A 16,706-nucleotide genomic window follows, 5' to 3' on the forward strand; every position below is an offset into this window, starting at 1 on the left:
GGCCTCCGCGTAACGGACAGCCGATCTGGCAGGCGAACACCCCGCGGCTCGTTTCTGCCTCGGCGTGCCCCGAACCTAGTGGGTAGCCAGGTTTTAAACTTCGGTGTTTCCGGTACCCTTTTGCTGTCCTTGAGGCGCCGCCAAAGCATACTAAATAGTGACACGTCGTTTCTGCTTAGTAATTGCGCCAATTCTCACTTCCCTCGCAACCTGGCAGAGGAGGCAATAATCTCAGGTACTCTCATGCGGCCAAGACAGATGACGATTATAGTTGTGTGGCAAATATACACCCCATGGGGCGTAAAGTTTTTAGAGTGTAAACAAATGTACACCCTTTGCATGAGGTGTATACTTGCCACGTAGCAAAAATCATCTGTCTTGCTGCGTTTCCCTTCTTGAAAACGCTGCGCTCGCTACTTTCTTGTCGAGAATGCTAGGTCATGCTGATAACGCGCGTGCCGTTCGTGACTTGGCCATACCAGGCTCGCGGCGTTAAAGAAAGGAAATGCGGACAAGACAGATGACGATTATCGTTGTGTGGCAAAATACGACCCAAAGGGTGTAAATTTAAGAGTGTAGTATAATGGCGCACACTCAGGAAAACTACATCCTCGATGGTGAATTCGATGTAGACACACGCTTTTCGCAGCCTTACTTTACCTAAAAATGGGTGCATTCGTTAGCAGAACACCATTACTGCACCCTTTTATTATTTCAGTGTGCTAAAGGGTGTTTTGTGCGAAACATGAATTGACGAATTGAAGGGTCATCGGGCACTTCAAGCAAGTAGAAAGAATAAGCGCTTATTTGCCAGCGGTTTGCGCCAAGTCAGTGTGCGATACGTCATATGGTCACAGTAGGCTATTGATGTCAACCTGCTACTTCACGTACACAGCGTACCCGGTGGTGAAGTAGAAAGACATAGATTTTTCATTTGTTTCCTATCCATGCTTTCACTTTTATTTCGATAGCAACTATATGCACATCCCAGGCGCATTTCTGCCGTCGCCGTCGCAGTGAGGTTCCGCATAAAGTCCAAGGGCGATAAAATCGTCGCCGCGCGCCTTATGCTGTATGTGCGAGTGAAAGCGTGCGAGGGTAAAGGCTGTTTCACATGGCGCGATTTTCAGTCAGCGACACAGCGAATTCCGTCGCTCAGCGACCGCCGCGACGTCGTGGGCTCTCCGCGACTGGATTCCAACAAATTGGTCGCGCCGTCACTGAGTCGCAGCGATCGGCGTGATGTAGGAGGGGCAATGTGTGACGAAACAAAGCGCCGTCAAAATAGGCGCTTTACACTTTTACCGTGCGTTGGTAGCTCTGTGGAGCAATGTCGCGCACCAGTTTTAGTTATCTTTTAATAGGGCGTACCCACCAACGCCTGCGGCTTAGGAGCTTAATAAACATTTTTTCTTTCTTCCGCTTACACAACTCGTTTAAAAGGAGAAGCTGCACGCTATCCAGGTCGGGAGAAGGACGCCGCTTCAACATAAGGCACGCACCCACTTGATCGCCACCGTCAACCTCTTCATCACTACAAATTGTGCCAGGCGCTTATACATGGACACTCAACATTAGCTTGTTCTTCTGCAAAAGCAAATAGTCAACCAGGAAAAAGTTGTGGCTTCTATATTAACAACGAAACTAGAGTGTACTAAACGGAACCCCCGCACCGACGCCGCACAAGCCGCACGCTCATATACTTGCCGTGTGGTGCAGCGTCTCACTCACCGCATCTGCAATCAATGCTTTTAAACGTTAAAAAATGGTGTACTTATTCTATTATCGAATAATAACAGGAAAATTCGAATATTTGACTAGCTTCCATGTCGTTTTTATTTAATGATGCAGGCATGGATACTTCGTGAGCAGGGGGCAACCTTGCGAATCGCTGCGACGGAAATCACGCTGCCGCAGACGCATGGGAAAGCTGTCAGCCAAAATTGCTCTGCGACGTGCACGGCACGACGTTTTTTTTTTTTCGCTTCCAATCGCGCCATGTGAAACAGCCTTAAAACGGGGCTCGATCTCGCGCGTGCGAGCGAGGAAGACGGGCCGGAAGCGCGCCGTCTCCTGTCGCGCGCGAGGCACGGGGTTGAGACGAGGAGGGGGGCGTTCTTCTCCGGCGGGTTGCTGCTTACGGTGCGGCCGTGCGGGCACCGTATATTGAAAGCGATCTGCGATGTTTGCAGAGTGCGCGTAGATGCCGAATAGCTTCGTATGCGCTGTGCTTTCGACGTTTTGTTCGCGTTGAAGCGAGCGACGCACGAAGGTCAGTTTGATCGCTGCTGCTGCCGCGATTCCTCGCTCCAGCAGTTTGACAGCGAGTTTCTGCGCTCATCTAGCGAGATGTGTTCATGCTTACCTGTGCGCGCGTGACACCGTGCCTGTTACTTTAGGAAAAACACGTTAGCCGGCTAGTTGGGTTGAATCCACGAGAGAATGTGTAAGCGCAACTGAACGACGACGTAGGGAGAAACAGACACACAAAGAGAGCGATGTGTCTGTGTGTCTGCTTCTTTCTACGTCCTCGTTCAGTTGCGCATACATATCATATCATTGTTAATTTAGTTAGTAAGCGAATGTTTACAAGTTTATACAGCCGATTAAACTACTATCCTTACCTCGTATAGCTGTTTAATAATTTGGGATTGCAATCGGTGCTTCGCCTTTCGGGCTAAACTGCAACTTTTTTACCACTGGTTTCGTTTAAGTTGTTTTAGCTCGGTGTTGTTTTATAGATAAGCTGCCAATCATCAGCGAGTCATAGCGCGTCAGCCAATTCACAGTTATCCAAGCGCATGCTCTTTATGATGTTGCATCGGGGCCGGCGCAATATTATTCACAGTGAGTCTTGCGCAGTTTCTTCCAGTATCGGTTGGCATAAGCATTCGTTGGTGCATACGGGTGGAGCAATCTACTAGCGGTAAAATGATAGCATTTATTGGGGACGCGGCGCGCCCCAGTCGTAAAGGTTTGACCTACTTTGACCTCTTCTCTCCTTCCTGCTTTTCACAACTTACTGCTAGCTTCTCTTAAATTGTTTCAGTTTGGTGCTGCCTTATAGATAAACTGAAGAGCGTGGCGTCAGCCTATCTGAGCAGTTCGAACGAAGAAGGTAGTGATAGAATAAAAATTATCGCTTTAAGAATAAAACATAGTATCCATTCGGGCAAAATACACATTGAAGAAAAGAGTGCAATGCCAAAAAATCACCCTTTCAAATGAGGGTATTAGTTCGCCGAAACGTCATTTTGAATGGGTATAAGGGACTAAGTTATAGACTCAAGAAAGCATGTTTAAGGGTGCAATTTTCCCTAGTGTGATTAACGTCACAGGTTAGGAAAATCTGGAGCGCAAGTTCAATAAGAGGGTAAATGAACTCCACATATAGGTCCTAGACACACTTTAACATAAAAAGACAGAAGATGAGGCTAGCTTGCACCACATACTATATACACAGAGTCTCGACAGATGTGCATACACTGTCAAATCGTCGAACCATTAATTGCTCTGCGTTTTCACTGAGATTTCACTGAGATTTCACTGAGATACGAACATGTATCCGAGGCCGCGATGTAGTCAAAGATGAAAAGGAGCACAGAAGAAGACAGTACATAGATGACACAATACACACACAGAGACACAACAGTCTTCATCATACAAGGCGCGCAAGGATGAGTATGATTCACATATCATACAACAAGCGCACGTGAATACAAATGGGGAAAATGGGTTGCGCTTACGTTACTCTACCCAATGTGGCACCTATGGTACGCATTTAGTATCCCTGTTTTTCAAAGAAATATTCGAGTGCGTTCAATGCTTCCTGCTGTGCTGTTTTCGACGGCTTCTCAATTTTAGGAGTGAGAAAAACCTGTAGGGATAATTTGCGTGTAGTTCTTCTAACTACCATCTACGCGGAGAGTGTCTTGGACAATCGAGGAGTAGATGGCGTGATGAGTTGGAGCGACTTCATGAGGGAATTTAAAGTGGCTCCAACATATGATGGTAGCCTCTCGCGAGTAGAAAAGTTTGACCGTATTTGGCGAAAATAACAGGAAAATAATTTTTCGATCTGGGATGGGGGGATACGCTGCGCTTGCCCTACTTTCAATACGTATTGTCCTATGTATTTGACGACATCCTTCACTTTGAATGCCTTGAACTTTGTGTTTCAATGTTCGCTTTTCACTCCGGCGCCATAGCGCACGCTGTTCAGCTGAGTCAATTTCAGCAGTTTTAGCAGAGGGCCGAAAAGTTGTGGCAAAGGCATTAGTTATTCCTTGCCCGCCCTGCAGATTATTTCATTCGTTCATTCGTGATCATTTCTTTCATCGGCAACCACTACTGGAGCGCCTCCTCGCCGAACGCCGCGCTAGCGTGCTGCAGTTAACAGCGGACTACACTGCACATTACTAATACTTTGTCTTTAGTGCGAATGTTACTGTGCACAATGCGCATTAACATAGAGCCAGGAACTTTTCGCACAGAGAGAGAGAGGGATCATTTATTTGAATGAAGGCAGGGAGGTCAGCTTTAGCTAGAGCGCTCTATAGCCTGCTCTTCCGCACATGTGGGAGGAGGAACCGGGACGTAAAGGTCTGATGAGGGATCACGATGACATAGAAGAGGGGTGCAAAACGGTGAAGATAAGTTCATATTCAGAAATGTCACCCATGAAAGCACCACTCCATTCTAAGTCTTGGCAGCGGTCAGTAGTTCAAATGAAACATCAGAAAAAGGTGCAAAGAATAAGCTGGTATGTGAGTTTCTCCTGCGTGAGCAGAACAGGCGCCAAGAAGAGGCTTTGAAGTATGTAAAGAGCAGCGATAAGCGCCTCCAATACGACGAGCACCTGCACGGCACTTTTAGCGGTCGGAGTGTCGAGACCGCAGATAATTACGCGCATTGATTCTAGCAGATGATTCAGCATTTGCATGCGCTTTTGTTCTCAGTATGTCCAGCTCCTTGCCTGCCTGTAGCGTCGCCGGTATTATTGGCTCTATCCTTCGCTTCTTGTCGTAGAGAACCACTACGGTACAGTGTCATGGCCGTGATTTTAGAGGGCAGCAAATACCACTTTGTGTCTGTGTCAGCCGGGGGAGACGAATATTGACCCTGTGCTCCCACCGACCTTGAGTTCTCTGCAGGCACAGTCAGAGGTGGTCGTGGCGCCTGCGCCCCGATATATCCAGTTCTGAAGCAGCTGGGTGGCGCGGCTGGGTGGCGCTTTCAGAATGACCAGCGTCTCTACGACAAGGTTTGTCCCTTGTCATCTTTAGAATACGAACTTTCTAACTGCATCTTCAGGCAATCCTTCGACGTCACTTCGTGAGATCCAGGACAGTTGGGACATTTGAAAGAAGAGCCATCACAGTCGGTGGTCTCATATTTTCCGCCGCAACGCTGGCGGGTCACTTCATTCCTACGCACAGCGCTCACGTCGCCTATCTTGATAGACTTTCGGCCCTAAAGAGGGCTCGGAACGAATGTTCGGACACGGTGAATCACCTATCTAATCACTACCGCTTTGACAAAGACTGGCAATGTAGAAGAATAGAATACTAAGTTGATGTACCGAGAGTTTCCTAAGCCGTGAATCTCAAGAATGCGCACCGATGAACTCAAGACTCTCGAGGTCCGCATACTTGATCTCAAGGGAAACATAAGAAATCAGACCAGTCGTTTATTCGTTTCCGTAAAAAATAACGGAGTGGACGGTGATCGCGCTTAATACCGGAATGATCTTCAACTTCTGCAGTATTGCAGATTTTTTTGTTGCTTCTACTGTCAGGATGTTCTTTGGATCCTTGATCCTTGTTTCGTTTATTTGCCCAGGGGCCACACTTGCAAAATATTCGGTTAGAAATTGCTTACTCAGGTTCATGTTGTGCGACGCCGATAGCGGCACGTAGAAACCACGAAGGATTGCTGCTCACTTTTATCAGGTGAGATCGACTAGCTCACTCGACATGAAGCGCATCTTTTTTTTCATGCGGCCGCCCATGGCTGCGGTGTAGTCGCCGCCAGAGTCCATGGCTGCCGGCGTTGAACCCTTCCAGAGATCGAGCTAGTCTCCAAAGGCGCGCCGTCTAAAAATATGCGATGAAGAGACCATGGACCTTGTTCAGGTGGCCGTAAAAGTGTATTCTTGCTCATCCTTGATGAGAATGCTTTAACGAAAATTGCAAAAACGTAAAAAATGACTGCTTAGCAGCGAGAGGCCCTAGACACCGGTTGTTGTTCTTGTTCTTGTTCCCTAGTGAAATGACGCAACCTACTCTGGGGGATCGGCCATGAATTGGGCGGTGAAGGAAATGTTATCATATTTTTTTATTAGAAAATTAGGGTGAAGTTGCTGTCGCTTTCAAGCCCTGGGCACTACTTTCTTTTCATCCTTCAGTATCGCATTTCGTGCCAGTATTTTTTTTTTCTAATTTTTAAATTTATCTTTCTTTAACCCACGCTCTGCTATGCAAATTTTATTTTTGTTTTGAGTTAATAATAACAGGCGCGAAACCGCCAGCATCTTGGCCAATTCCCCGTAGTGGGCATGAGCCAATGTTTGGACACAAGAACAAGAACGAGTACAATATTGTATGTGCTGCGTAAACTTTTTCAGCGCAAATTTCTGGCACGAAGCACAGCTAACCGACCACAGACTTATACGCGGTAGCTGTGAACAAAAGTAATGTCCGAGTGTAGTAAAGTTCTTCATTGCAAGCAAATCCTTGGATTTCTGTCACCTCTGTCACTTGAAGGACCGAATACCAGAGAAAGAAATTAAAGGATACTCAACCAGGTGCACGATAATTGTCCTGCAAAATGCGCCATTCAACGCAGGCAGTTCAGCAGGAGCTGTTCAACGTCTTCTCTCTTATGCCAACAAGTACAGCTACCGTAGATCGTCTGCGGAGTTCACTGTAGCTTTGCCACGACCGAGCGAAGATGGCTGCGAGTGACGTCGATCACACGTCCGTTGTGGGAAGCATATACTGAGAGAGAGAGAAAGATATGGAGAGGGATAGAGAGAATATTTTTATTAACTGGATAGCTTTGCTTGGCGGCACGCCCCACTCCAGATAAAACGGTGGGAACGGAAACGATAGACATACAACAGCTGCCGCGGTGGCTTAGTGTAGTGGCTATGGCGTTTTGCTGTTGAGCCCGAGGTCGCGTGTTCGATTTCCGGCCGCAGTGGCTGCATTTCAATGGGGGGAGGGGGCGGGGCGAAATGCAAAAAACGTTCGTTTATTTATTTTTAATTGCACATTAATGAACCCCGGGTGGTCAAAATGAACACTGAGTCTTCCGTTGCGGCGTCGCTCGCAGCCCTAGCGTTGCTTCGGGACATTAAACACCGTGAATTAATCAACATGCATAGAACGCACCATAACATACGTAATTAAAGAAGGGATGAGCGTAGCGAATACAGAAATGAATAGCGACGACAGTCACCGAGTTGCGAATGAACATAACATTTACTGACCGTATTTATGATGGGTAGTGCAGGTTTTTTTCTCTTGTAAAAGAAGTTATGGTATGGGTACCTTTTTTCTATGCGGTCGACCCGTGCATTGCCGCTAATTCAACGTGTCTGCGGATCTACTGAAAGGCAGCATGGCGAGCAGCGAGGAAAACACCAGAAAGGATGCCACAGGTGAAATGCCAGCGGGGCACTTCTTTTTTTTCGGCCATAGACGCGACTTGACGCTTCCAAAGCCACTTTCTAATCACTGCATATAACTCGGCGTCTAACACGAGGCATTGTGGCGATCATTTGAAGTACTTGTACGACGTGCTGCTGCGTCGTTCTCGATGATGTGGGGTGTGAATGTATTGCTTATACGTAGCGACGGTCCGGATTGGGGCACGACGCGACAAAAGGGGACGTCGATTGATGTGTTCATTGACTAACTCTTCAGTGTCGATATATGCATACACCTACCATAATTATCAGTGTGAAGGCATGACATTCTTAGCTGGTGTTACAGACTGGCAAATTTTCCGGGATGCCGGTAATTTCGGTGCAATATAGAGCAGGAGCGGTTATCCGTGTTGACAAAAGTTCCAATGCGGTTATTGTGGTATTTAGTCAACGTATCGAACGCCACGGCGCCACTGTTATCGACAGAATCAGCTAGCCGGTGCAGAAAATTATAAAAGAAGAATAGAAGCAAACAGAATTTAGTACGACTAGGAACTACAGACCTAAACTATCCAAAATGCCATTATGGATAAGGATACGTTGGACACGATTAAGAAAATAAAAAAAAGAAAAGTGGGGTTGGGGGAGGGTTTGTAATTTGATTGTTTATGCGCCATGAACATTCATCTGCGAGGCTCTAGGTTGGATAAAATTATATGTATCTCGCTGAAAACTTGGTGAAACCTGTTTTTATGCGCATGTGACCACCAATATGCGCAGCTTACTGAAGGCGCGTTCGCAATCTTTGCTTATCTAAGACAGGCGTAGTCCGCTGGCAATATTGAACTTATGGTGTCGATAACAGTTATTTATTTTTCAACTTTGAGCATTGAACTTAGTCGTGACGGTGAAAGTCAAGGTGTCGTGACTGAGAGTGCGGAAAGTTTTACTATTTTTAACACAGCAAGACATGTAGAGTAATTTAGAGTATCCCGTGTTGAACGACAGCGAATAGATTTAATGTTTTATTTCAGTGGGCATTAACCCACGCTTTTCCTCGGGATGGCGCAACGAAATCCGCTTTTTCAGGCCCGCAAGTGCAGGCCTAAGAAAGCCGGCCTATACGTGTTCATTCTGTCTCAGAAGAGTGACAAAAGAAATATCTCTCGTGTTGCGCCATTCTGAAGGTGCTACCGAAGCAATAGTAAATGTGTTCCCTAACTTAGTAGGGAGAAACCAAGCCCATTGCTTTTTAAGTAAAGTAAAAGCCGTAAATCATAACATGTTTTCGCGCACTGCTGTCGCGTGCAGGCCCATAAAGATTACTGTGATTTCATTCTATGTTGTTGAAAGTGGTTGAGCTCTTTCCAATCCATTTCTCGGAACCAATTTTAAGGGCATTAGGAGTTTAAATGGACTCGCGTATATATGAGCAAACCCGCTTCTACACAGCGATGAATCGCAGTGAGCGCTGCCCCAGAATAAGAGCTTGGTTAATGAGCACTTACACGTCCGGGGGCGGCTTGCACGAACATTTAATGACGAAAACAATAACGAATTTAAGAGCGCCTTCTAAAATGTTCCTTACACAACGCTATAGTCCGCACAAGAACGCGTTCTTAAATTCGTTATTGTTTTCGTTATTAAGTGTTTGTGCAAGCCGCCCCTGGTCTTTCTTTACATACTATATTTGCGCGGATGAGGTCAGTGACGCCAATTGTGATGTCGGCTGCTCAAGATTATTTGTTCTGCAATAATGAATGCACGAAAATTGACATAACACAACACAGGCCTCACAGCACACATATAATACACATATACGCACCAAGAATTATGCCTTAAGGGCAAGTATTTATCGCAATAAAAAATAAATAAAGAATTGACACGTTCTCCGCTCGCGCATACCGAGCTGGCACAACTTCTCTGCGGTAAAATAAGTAGGCATGGATCTGCGGACAGCTTCGGGAAGAGGAGAGTTACCCTCGGAACTGTTCGGAAAGCGTTCTCTCCGGGGCTTGTACGCACCTCGTTTGAGCTACTTAGACTGGAGCGAGCCGTCGCGAGAGCACTTTGCAGTAGCTCTAAGTGTACCTTCATGTTCGCCTTCTGAAAACATTCCTTAGTTTCAAACTATACAAGGTCTTTTTTAGAGCATTCATATTTTTTGCCTGTGACAGATAGCGTAATTGTAATCCTTGAGATGGATTACTCCAAGCTGACGGACAAAACTCGCACGAGAAATCGAAATTCAAAATCTACTAACAAAAATTTACTCAATAACTTTGTAATCAATTGTCCGCATAATCACTGCTATCACGAATGCGTTAAACAATGCGGATACCCCAAGCCACTGCGGTCCCATTAGCATACACGCCGAGTATGCCGCTGTTATTCAAAAATCCTCACACAAGATCACAGCTTTCGGTTGTCCTGGTGTTCAGCTCCCGGCTGTCCTGGTTGTCCTGGTCATAGGCCAACTGTCTTTGAAAGACTGAAGAGTCCACGCCCATCTAGAAAGTTAATCTGATGTTCTAGACGTCGCCTGTAAGCGGTACTTTTGAGGCACTAGAGAAATAGATGACGCACGTCTACGTCACCGTGACTGCAGGGGCGAACAGGAGATGAGTGCAAGTTAAGAAAGTACAATTACTGCACAATGCGAGGCTAGGTCAAAGGCATATTTCCAGGCTTAGGAATAGGCGCCACTCAAGCCACTCTATCGGGCTGTGGAATGTCGTCTCTGGTCCAAACATCACTAGGAAGAGGAGCTCGAGTCTTCGCTCCGTGGGCAGATTCGTTAGCATATGGTTGATGACGAAATGAAGGCCGACAGCACAGCGCCATCGAAGGTTGTGCAGCGTTGCCACTAGCCCCTGTAGAGCGAAGGATGAGTCCGTCGGACTCATCTTGGCAGTTGGCAGGAAGCCGTTCGCTCCATTTTATCGACCGAGTGAGTATACGTCAGCGAAGTCTTCAAAATAGGAGTGTTTTGCCCAGTTTTAGTGACTATGGCAGTGGCGTTAAAAGGTCTGTGCGGCCGAAACTCTTCTGCGAGAGTGCTGATAACACCACACACTCCCTAACAACGTGGCGCATACTGCCACCCATTGGTATCAACTTTCCAGTTTACCATCTCATTGCAGGAGTAATTTTGTTTGCGCCCGTCTTCAATAATGAGTCTCCTTTCCTGCTCATATGCTCCGCTCTTTCGCGGGGAATACAAATGAAATTCAACTTCAAATCCGGGATCGGTAAATGATGGGTAGCTTTAGAACTGCGGTAGCCACTTCCTAGCTGCGCAGCATGACCTCTCGCTTCATTACTTGAGCAAGCATTAGCAATCTTAGCGCTTTGTTCCTGATTGAGTCCTTCTAGAGCCGAGTGAATGCCGGCCTATGAAACAACAACAACAACAACAACAACAACAACAACAACAACAACAACAACAACAACAACAACAACAACAAAAAATTGGAGGACGCTTAAGCTTCGCCTTCAAGAGTGGGACGCGACAGCGTTCCCGTCGACCCGCCAAGGGGTATAAGACAATGCGCTACGGCACAGCGATCACTTACGATGCGCCCCGCATCGGACTTAGCGCCCACCTATCACGCGGTGAGCGTCGAGCAACGCAGCGTTCGGTGCGGCAACGAAACGTGCGCCTGAGCGAACGGAACGAACCAAAGAACTCGGTGTCTCGGAGGGGAAACGATCTACGCCAGCCAAACGTCGCGATCGGCACGGGCAGAGAGATAGATAGTAATCTAAAGAAAGGACCGGGAGCACGGAGAAGCGTCGTCAGGGGAGAGGGAGTCCCGCGACGCGCCTGGCAGCGGTCCCAATGCGCGCGCGGCGCGCCTCCTGTCGGGGCAGCGCCGTACATTGAGAGGAGGGGGTCTTCTGTGTTTGCCGCAAGATGGCTCTGCGTGTGCGGAAAGCGCAGAAGAAATGCAGCGGAAACGCACTTCGCAACTCGTGTAATTGTGACTTCTGTACGTTACATGTTCATAATTACCGATATACACCGCAGTATAACTTTCCACGGCTCGTTTCGAAGGCAACACCGCATTCACTAGAAGCGCGTTTGCACCGCTTGGAAGCATCGAACTCGTGGCTGAGTGGTAGCGTCTCCGTCTCACACTCCGGAGACCCTGGTTCGATTCCCACCGGGCCAATCTTGGAAGTTGCTTTTTATTTATGAAGCGCCTGCCGTGATTTATCGCTCACGGTCAACGCCGCAAACGACGACACCGACGCCGACGACACCGGCTTTTCTGCGACACGAGCTCCTTAACGCTATCGCGTTAAAACAACAAAAACAACAACAAAACGAGTCATGTCAACTTCGACGTAGATGGTCTGTGCACAGAGGCATTACTTGAAATTACGTTTTTTCTCCGCGGAAGAGACGCGCCACGCTAGAAACATTTCGTGCTCTCTGGTTACAGGGCACCATAAGGTTTCTCTCAAAGGAAAAGGAAATAATTTTGGGACAGCCGGCTCTTAAAGGGTATACCTTCTCATTCTTATGCGATTAACAAAATGAGGTCTGTGCAGCTATCATTCTGTTTTTACGAATTAATAGTGTCACGAAAGCCTTTCGAAAGCTACACAGGACAATGTGATTTGTCTTCAATGTGGTATCCGTTCTTACCACGAAGAGATCTCACATTTTAAAACCTTGATGGTCACTTGAATGGCGCTGCATCTAGTGTACTTCAGTGAAAGCGCGTGAAAATGCTCAGAAATTAAGTATGCAAGATACGGAAGGGCTTTCATCTGTGTCACCGGCAAAAATGTGGGTATAAGGATAATAAAAAAAAAAGACGACGCTCCAATTCTCTTGCATTTACATTCTTCTTTAACTTACATTTCAACGAGTGTAATCGGGCGGTTTATGCTTTTTGGCAGCACGCAGCCCTGTACTCCGGAACTGTTTTTAAAATCCCGATGCTACTTGAAGCAGTGACGATGTGTTTTGGCCAATTTGACGAGTGAAGCCAAACTTAAGCGGACGAAGAGTAAAACCACTAGAACTTTCACATCCAGCGAGGTCCTTTGACTGAGCCAGTGGTGTACAAGTGTCATTATCTGCCACAAAAAAAGAACGTGGGCTCATCGCAGCTAGTACATTTGTGATATGTAAGCAGTGCAATGCGTGCATGCGAATAGTACAGATGCCTTCGTGATCTTCCGTGGAATCTAGTATGCAAGTAGAAACATATAGTTAGAAGATGAAAGATCAAAGGCAGGTTCGAAAAATGAAATAGCAAGTTGTTGCCGCTTGCGAAATAAGCATTATCTGCTTTCAAATACTGTAACTATACAAGAAGCAAACACGTGAATGTTAACTAGAGGACTGCATCATCCCCCAGAATATGAACCAAAGTCACCAACAATGTGCGGCAATGGATTAATTACTATCTATCGAACGATGAACAAGGCAACTTAATCGGCTGTCGTGCGTGTGCATACGTGATGCAGTATTGTGTTTGTTTAGCTTTTTCTTGGCACGCTTCTTGTATTTAGCTTCCTATAAGAATGAAGATGTGAACAGCCGGATCACAACGTGTGTTTTAGTGCATCGACAGAATGGTGTTTTCTCGTGTGCTTTTTTTTTTACTGGCCGTGTAGATTTTCAACGGCTGCCCTCCATTTCGTCACTTTATTAACTGCTCGCGTTACTTTCAACCCGTTTGCGGTGGATGGTATGTGACGTTGCGTGCACTTCTAAGACGATGTCACTATTACCGAACTTATTTCTCACCCCAGTGAACGCGCTCGACTTGCGTGTGGTATGCACGCAAATTTTCTTCTATCATACTCATGCATCTGGCCTGAATACTTGTCTCCGCGCTTTCAGTTTAGACCTCTTTCTCGGCAGAAAGCAGCAGTATAAATGTATGTTGGTCGGTACAATCTCATTTTGCCTTTTAGAGCACGAAAATCCAGAACGCCAGCTCCCTCCCCTTCTGCTGTCGCCCCTTTATGTGCTATAGCTTAAGCAACTGTCGTTTCGCGCTTTCCTTGCACACTCCTCGGATCGATTTCCTGCCTATTTTCATCATAATACACAAACGTGCCCTTGCTTTTGTCAGAGTGAAATCAGCTGCGGCGAAGGGGACAACAGACCTCCTACCGGCGCCGTCAGATGTCCCCTACGTCCGTATAGCTGCGCGCTTGCTTATTGTGCGGTTGTCCCATGCAGAGCGCGCGAGACCTCTGTATGTGAGCGTACTCGACGATGCATGTCCTGGGAGACGTGAGGCTCTCTGCCGATCGCACTTTGTCGCTGAGCCTACGACAGCTTCTATACTTCTACGTTTCGACTTTTCCACTGATCACCTTGCTGATCCAAAGTGCGTGCGACCGCGGACGTAGCGACGCGTTATTGCACATAGCACACCGAGCAGAAGAGGGAGCAACGAGAGCGCGCTGACTAAAAGCCGCAAGCTATAGCTGCCATGAAGCAATCTCGAAGTGTCCACTGTGCTCGCGCGGTAGCAACGCGAAGTGTTGTATCAACTAGGAGGAAATGAATCCGCTCGATGCACCTACATGCGGCACAAGCGAGTGATTGCCGCTTTTGCCCACAAAGCCCTCGATGCCGACTGAAATTGAATTCGGTCTCGCAACTGGGCGACGCGAGTGAGCGATGCTATGCGCCGCGGCCACTGTTCGTCTGGGCGGGCAAGTTCGTTCGTGTAGCACGTCCGACGGGTGGGGAGAGGCGTGCAGTGAAATTACGCTGGCACATAGTACTTTGGCATGGGGCTTATGAAACGTCAACCTTTCAAAAAGGATTAGTTCAGTTCAGTTCAGTTTATTTCCAACAAAATGTTGGGGGTCCTCCAGGCAAAAAGTTGTCATAGACAAATTGAGGGGACCTGGGGACCATACAGACAGCAGGCAAAGGGATACATTTACAAAAGAACAGTTTGAAAGACTTTACATCACAGGGTATTTTCAAATAGTGAAAATAATATACAATCCAAGAAAAAAAAATCAAATACAGATATGGCTACTACGAACATACAATGAAAACACAAAAAAAATAAATATGCACTTGTGTTAAAGGGTTCTTCACTCATACAACAAAAAACGTCTTATTTGAGACTTGAATTTGTAGAGTTTCATGCTGAAATTTATTTGGGAATTCACACGCTTCATTAATGCGGGTATTTGATAAGCGAGCACAGCCCTTCCAAAATTTGTACGTGTTCGTGGTGTGTTTATCCGTTCGTTACGCAGTGCATAACGAGCTGACGTTGTGTGTGCTGAATGTAACGGGTTATGTTTATGTATATGCAGCAGGAGTTTGTAGTCATATATTTTACTCGCTTTGAGCAAATTGTGTTTAATAAACAAAGGATTAGTTGGTAGATCTTTGGGTTCACCATGATAATTCTCAAGGATCCTCAGCACTTTCTTCTGTAATACCTCCAGTTTGTTATAATTCGTAGTCGTTGTAGTGCCCCAAACTAGTGTGCAGTAGGATAAACGGGAGTAGAAGTGGGCATAATATATGGCTTTCTTTAGCTGCAGAGGAATGAGATCTGATCATTTGAATAATAAACCAACTGTTCTGCTTAGTTCTGAGGTTAGTTTGTTTAGGTGTGTATTCCATGACATACCTTCTTCAAACCACACACCTAGAAATTTCTGACATTTAACGCGTGTTATGACGGTGTCCTGGAATGTCAGCGTGAGTTCACTGTCACATGTTTTGTTGGTGGGTTTGAACAAGACGTAGTTAGTTTTTTTAGGTTCAAAGCTAATTTATTTGCATGAAGCCAGCTATCAAGCTGCATTAGGTAGTCGTTAATCGTGTTCTGAAGGTCACTAAGTGTACGCGCAGAAAAAAATATATTGGTATCATCAGCGTGAATTACTAACTTTGGGGAGTTAGGTATATCAAATATATCGTTTACGTAAAGTATAAATAACAAGGGCCCTAGAATCGACCCCTGAGGTACTCTTTGCTTTACTGTAGTAGTTGGGGAAATAATATTACCGATTTTTATACACTGTTTTCTGTGGGAAAGATAATTTTTAAAAAGATCTAAGGCAACTCCACGAATGCCGTAATCATGAAGTTTAACTAATAAAGTCTCATGGTTAACACAATCAAATGCTTTCATAAGATCAATGAAGAGACCAACGGTATAAAGCTTATTTTCAATGCCATCCATTATTTTATCTTTAACACGTAATAACGCTAGCTCTGTTGTTTTATTTTTCTGAAAACCGTACTGTGCGTCATTTATTACGTGGTGCTTAGTCATAAAATTCACGAGGCGCGTGTTAATAATATATTCAAAGACTTTGGATAGCACGGGCAGCACCGAGATTGGCCTGTAATTACATATGTCACTAAGCGCCCCATACTTGTGTATTGGGCATATGCGGGCAAGCTTAAGATCGGAGGGGAAGATTCCAGTTTCCAGCATTTGATTAATTATATGCGTTAGCAGTAGAGATATAACAGATGCAACATATTTGATTGGTACAACACACAGGCCATCAATTCCTGGCGAGACGCTGTTCTTTATTTTAACCAATAAATATTCCACCTCTTGTGGACCTGTCGGAAACAAAGATATTGAGTGTATCAAGCTGGCGCGTTTCTGCACGGAATCAAGACAAGTTTCGGTACTAAGGTCCCTTTTGCTGGGAATCTGAAAATCACCGATGTTAGTGAAGTATTCATTCATATCTGTGAATGCTTCAACATCCGTTTTACCATGAGCAAAAGCTGCAATGTTTATGGGACGCTTCAGTTTCGAATTGTGTGACAGATTGTTGACCTCGTTCCAAAGCTTTCTAGGATCAAGAAATATCCTAGCGAAAAGACTTTGATAATAGCAAGTCTTAGCTTTTTTCAAATCTGCATTTAATTTATTTCGGTACTTGAAAGAGCTCGCACGTTAAAATGTAGTCACTGACGGTTTTTAGGATAGGCTAACTAGAAATAGTTCCGAGCGCGCCTATATACGCGAACTGATGAACTGCGGGTAGGATCAAGTAGTAAGAGGAATATAATTGAAGCTTCTGA

This window comes from Dermacentor albipictus, chromosome 1, assembly GCF_038994185.2.
Source record: "Dermacentor albipictus isolate Rhodes 1998 colony chromosome 1, USDA_Dalb.pri_finalv2, whole genome shotgun sequence".
Classification (NCBI taxonomy): Eukaryota; Metazoa; Arthropoda; class Arachnida; order Ixodida; family Ixodidae; genus Dermacentor; species Dermacentor albipictus.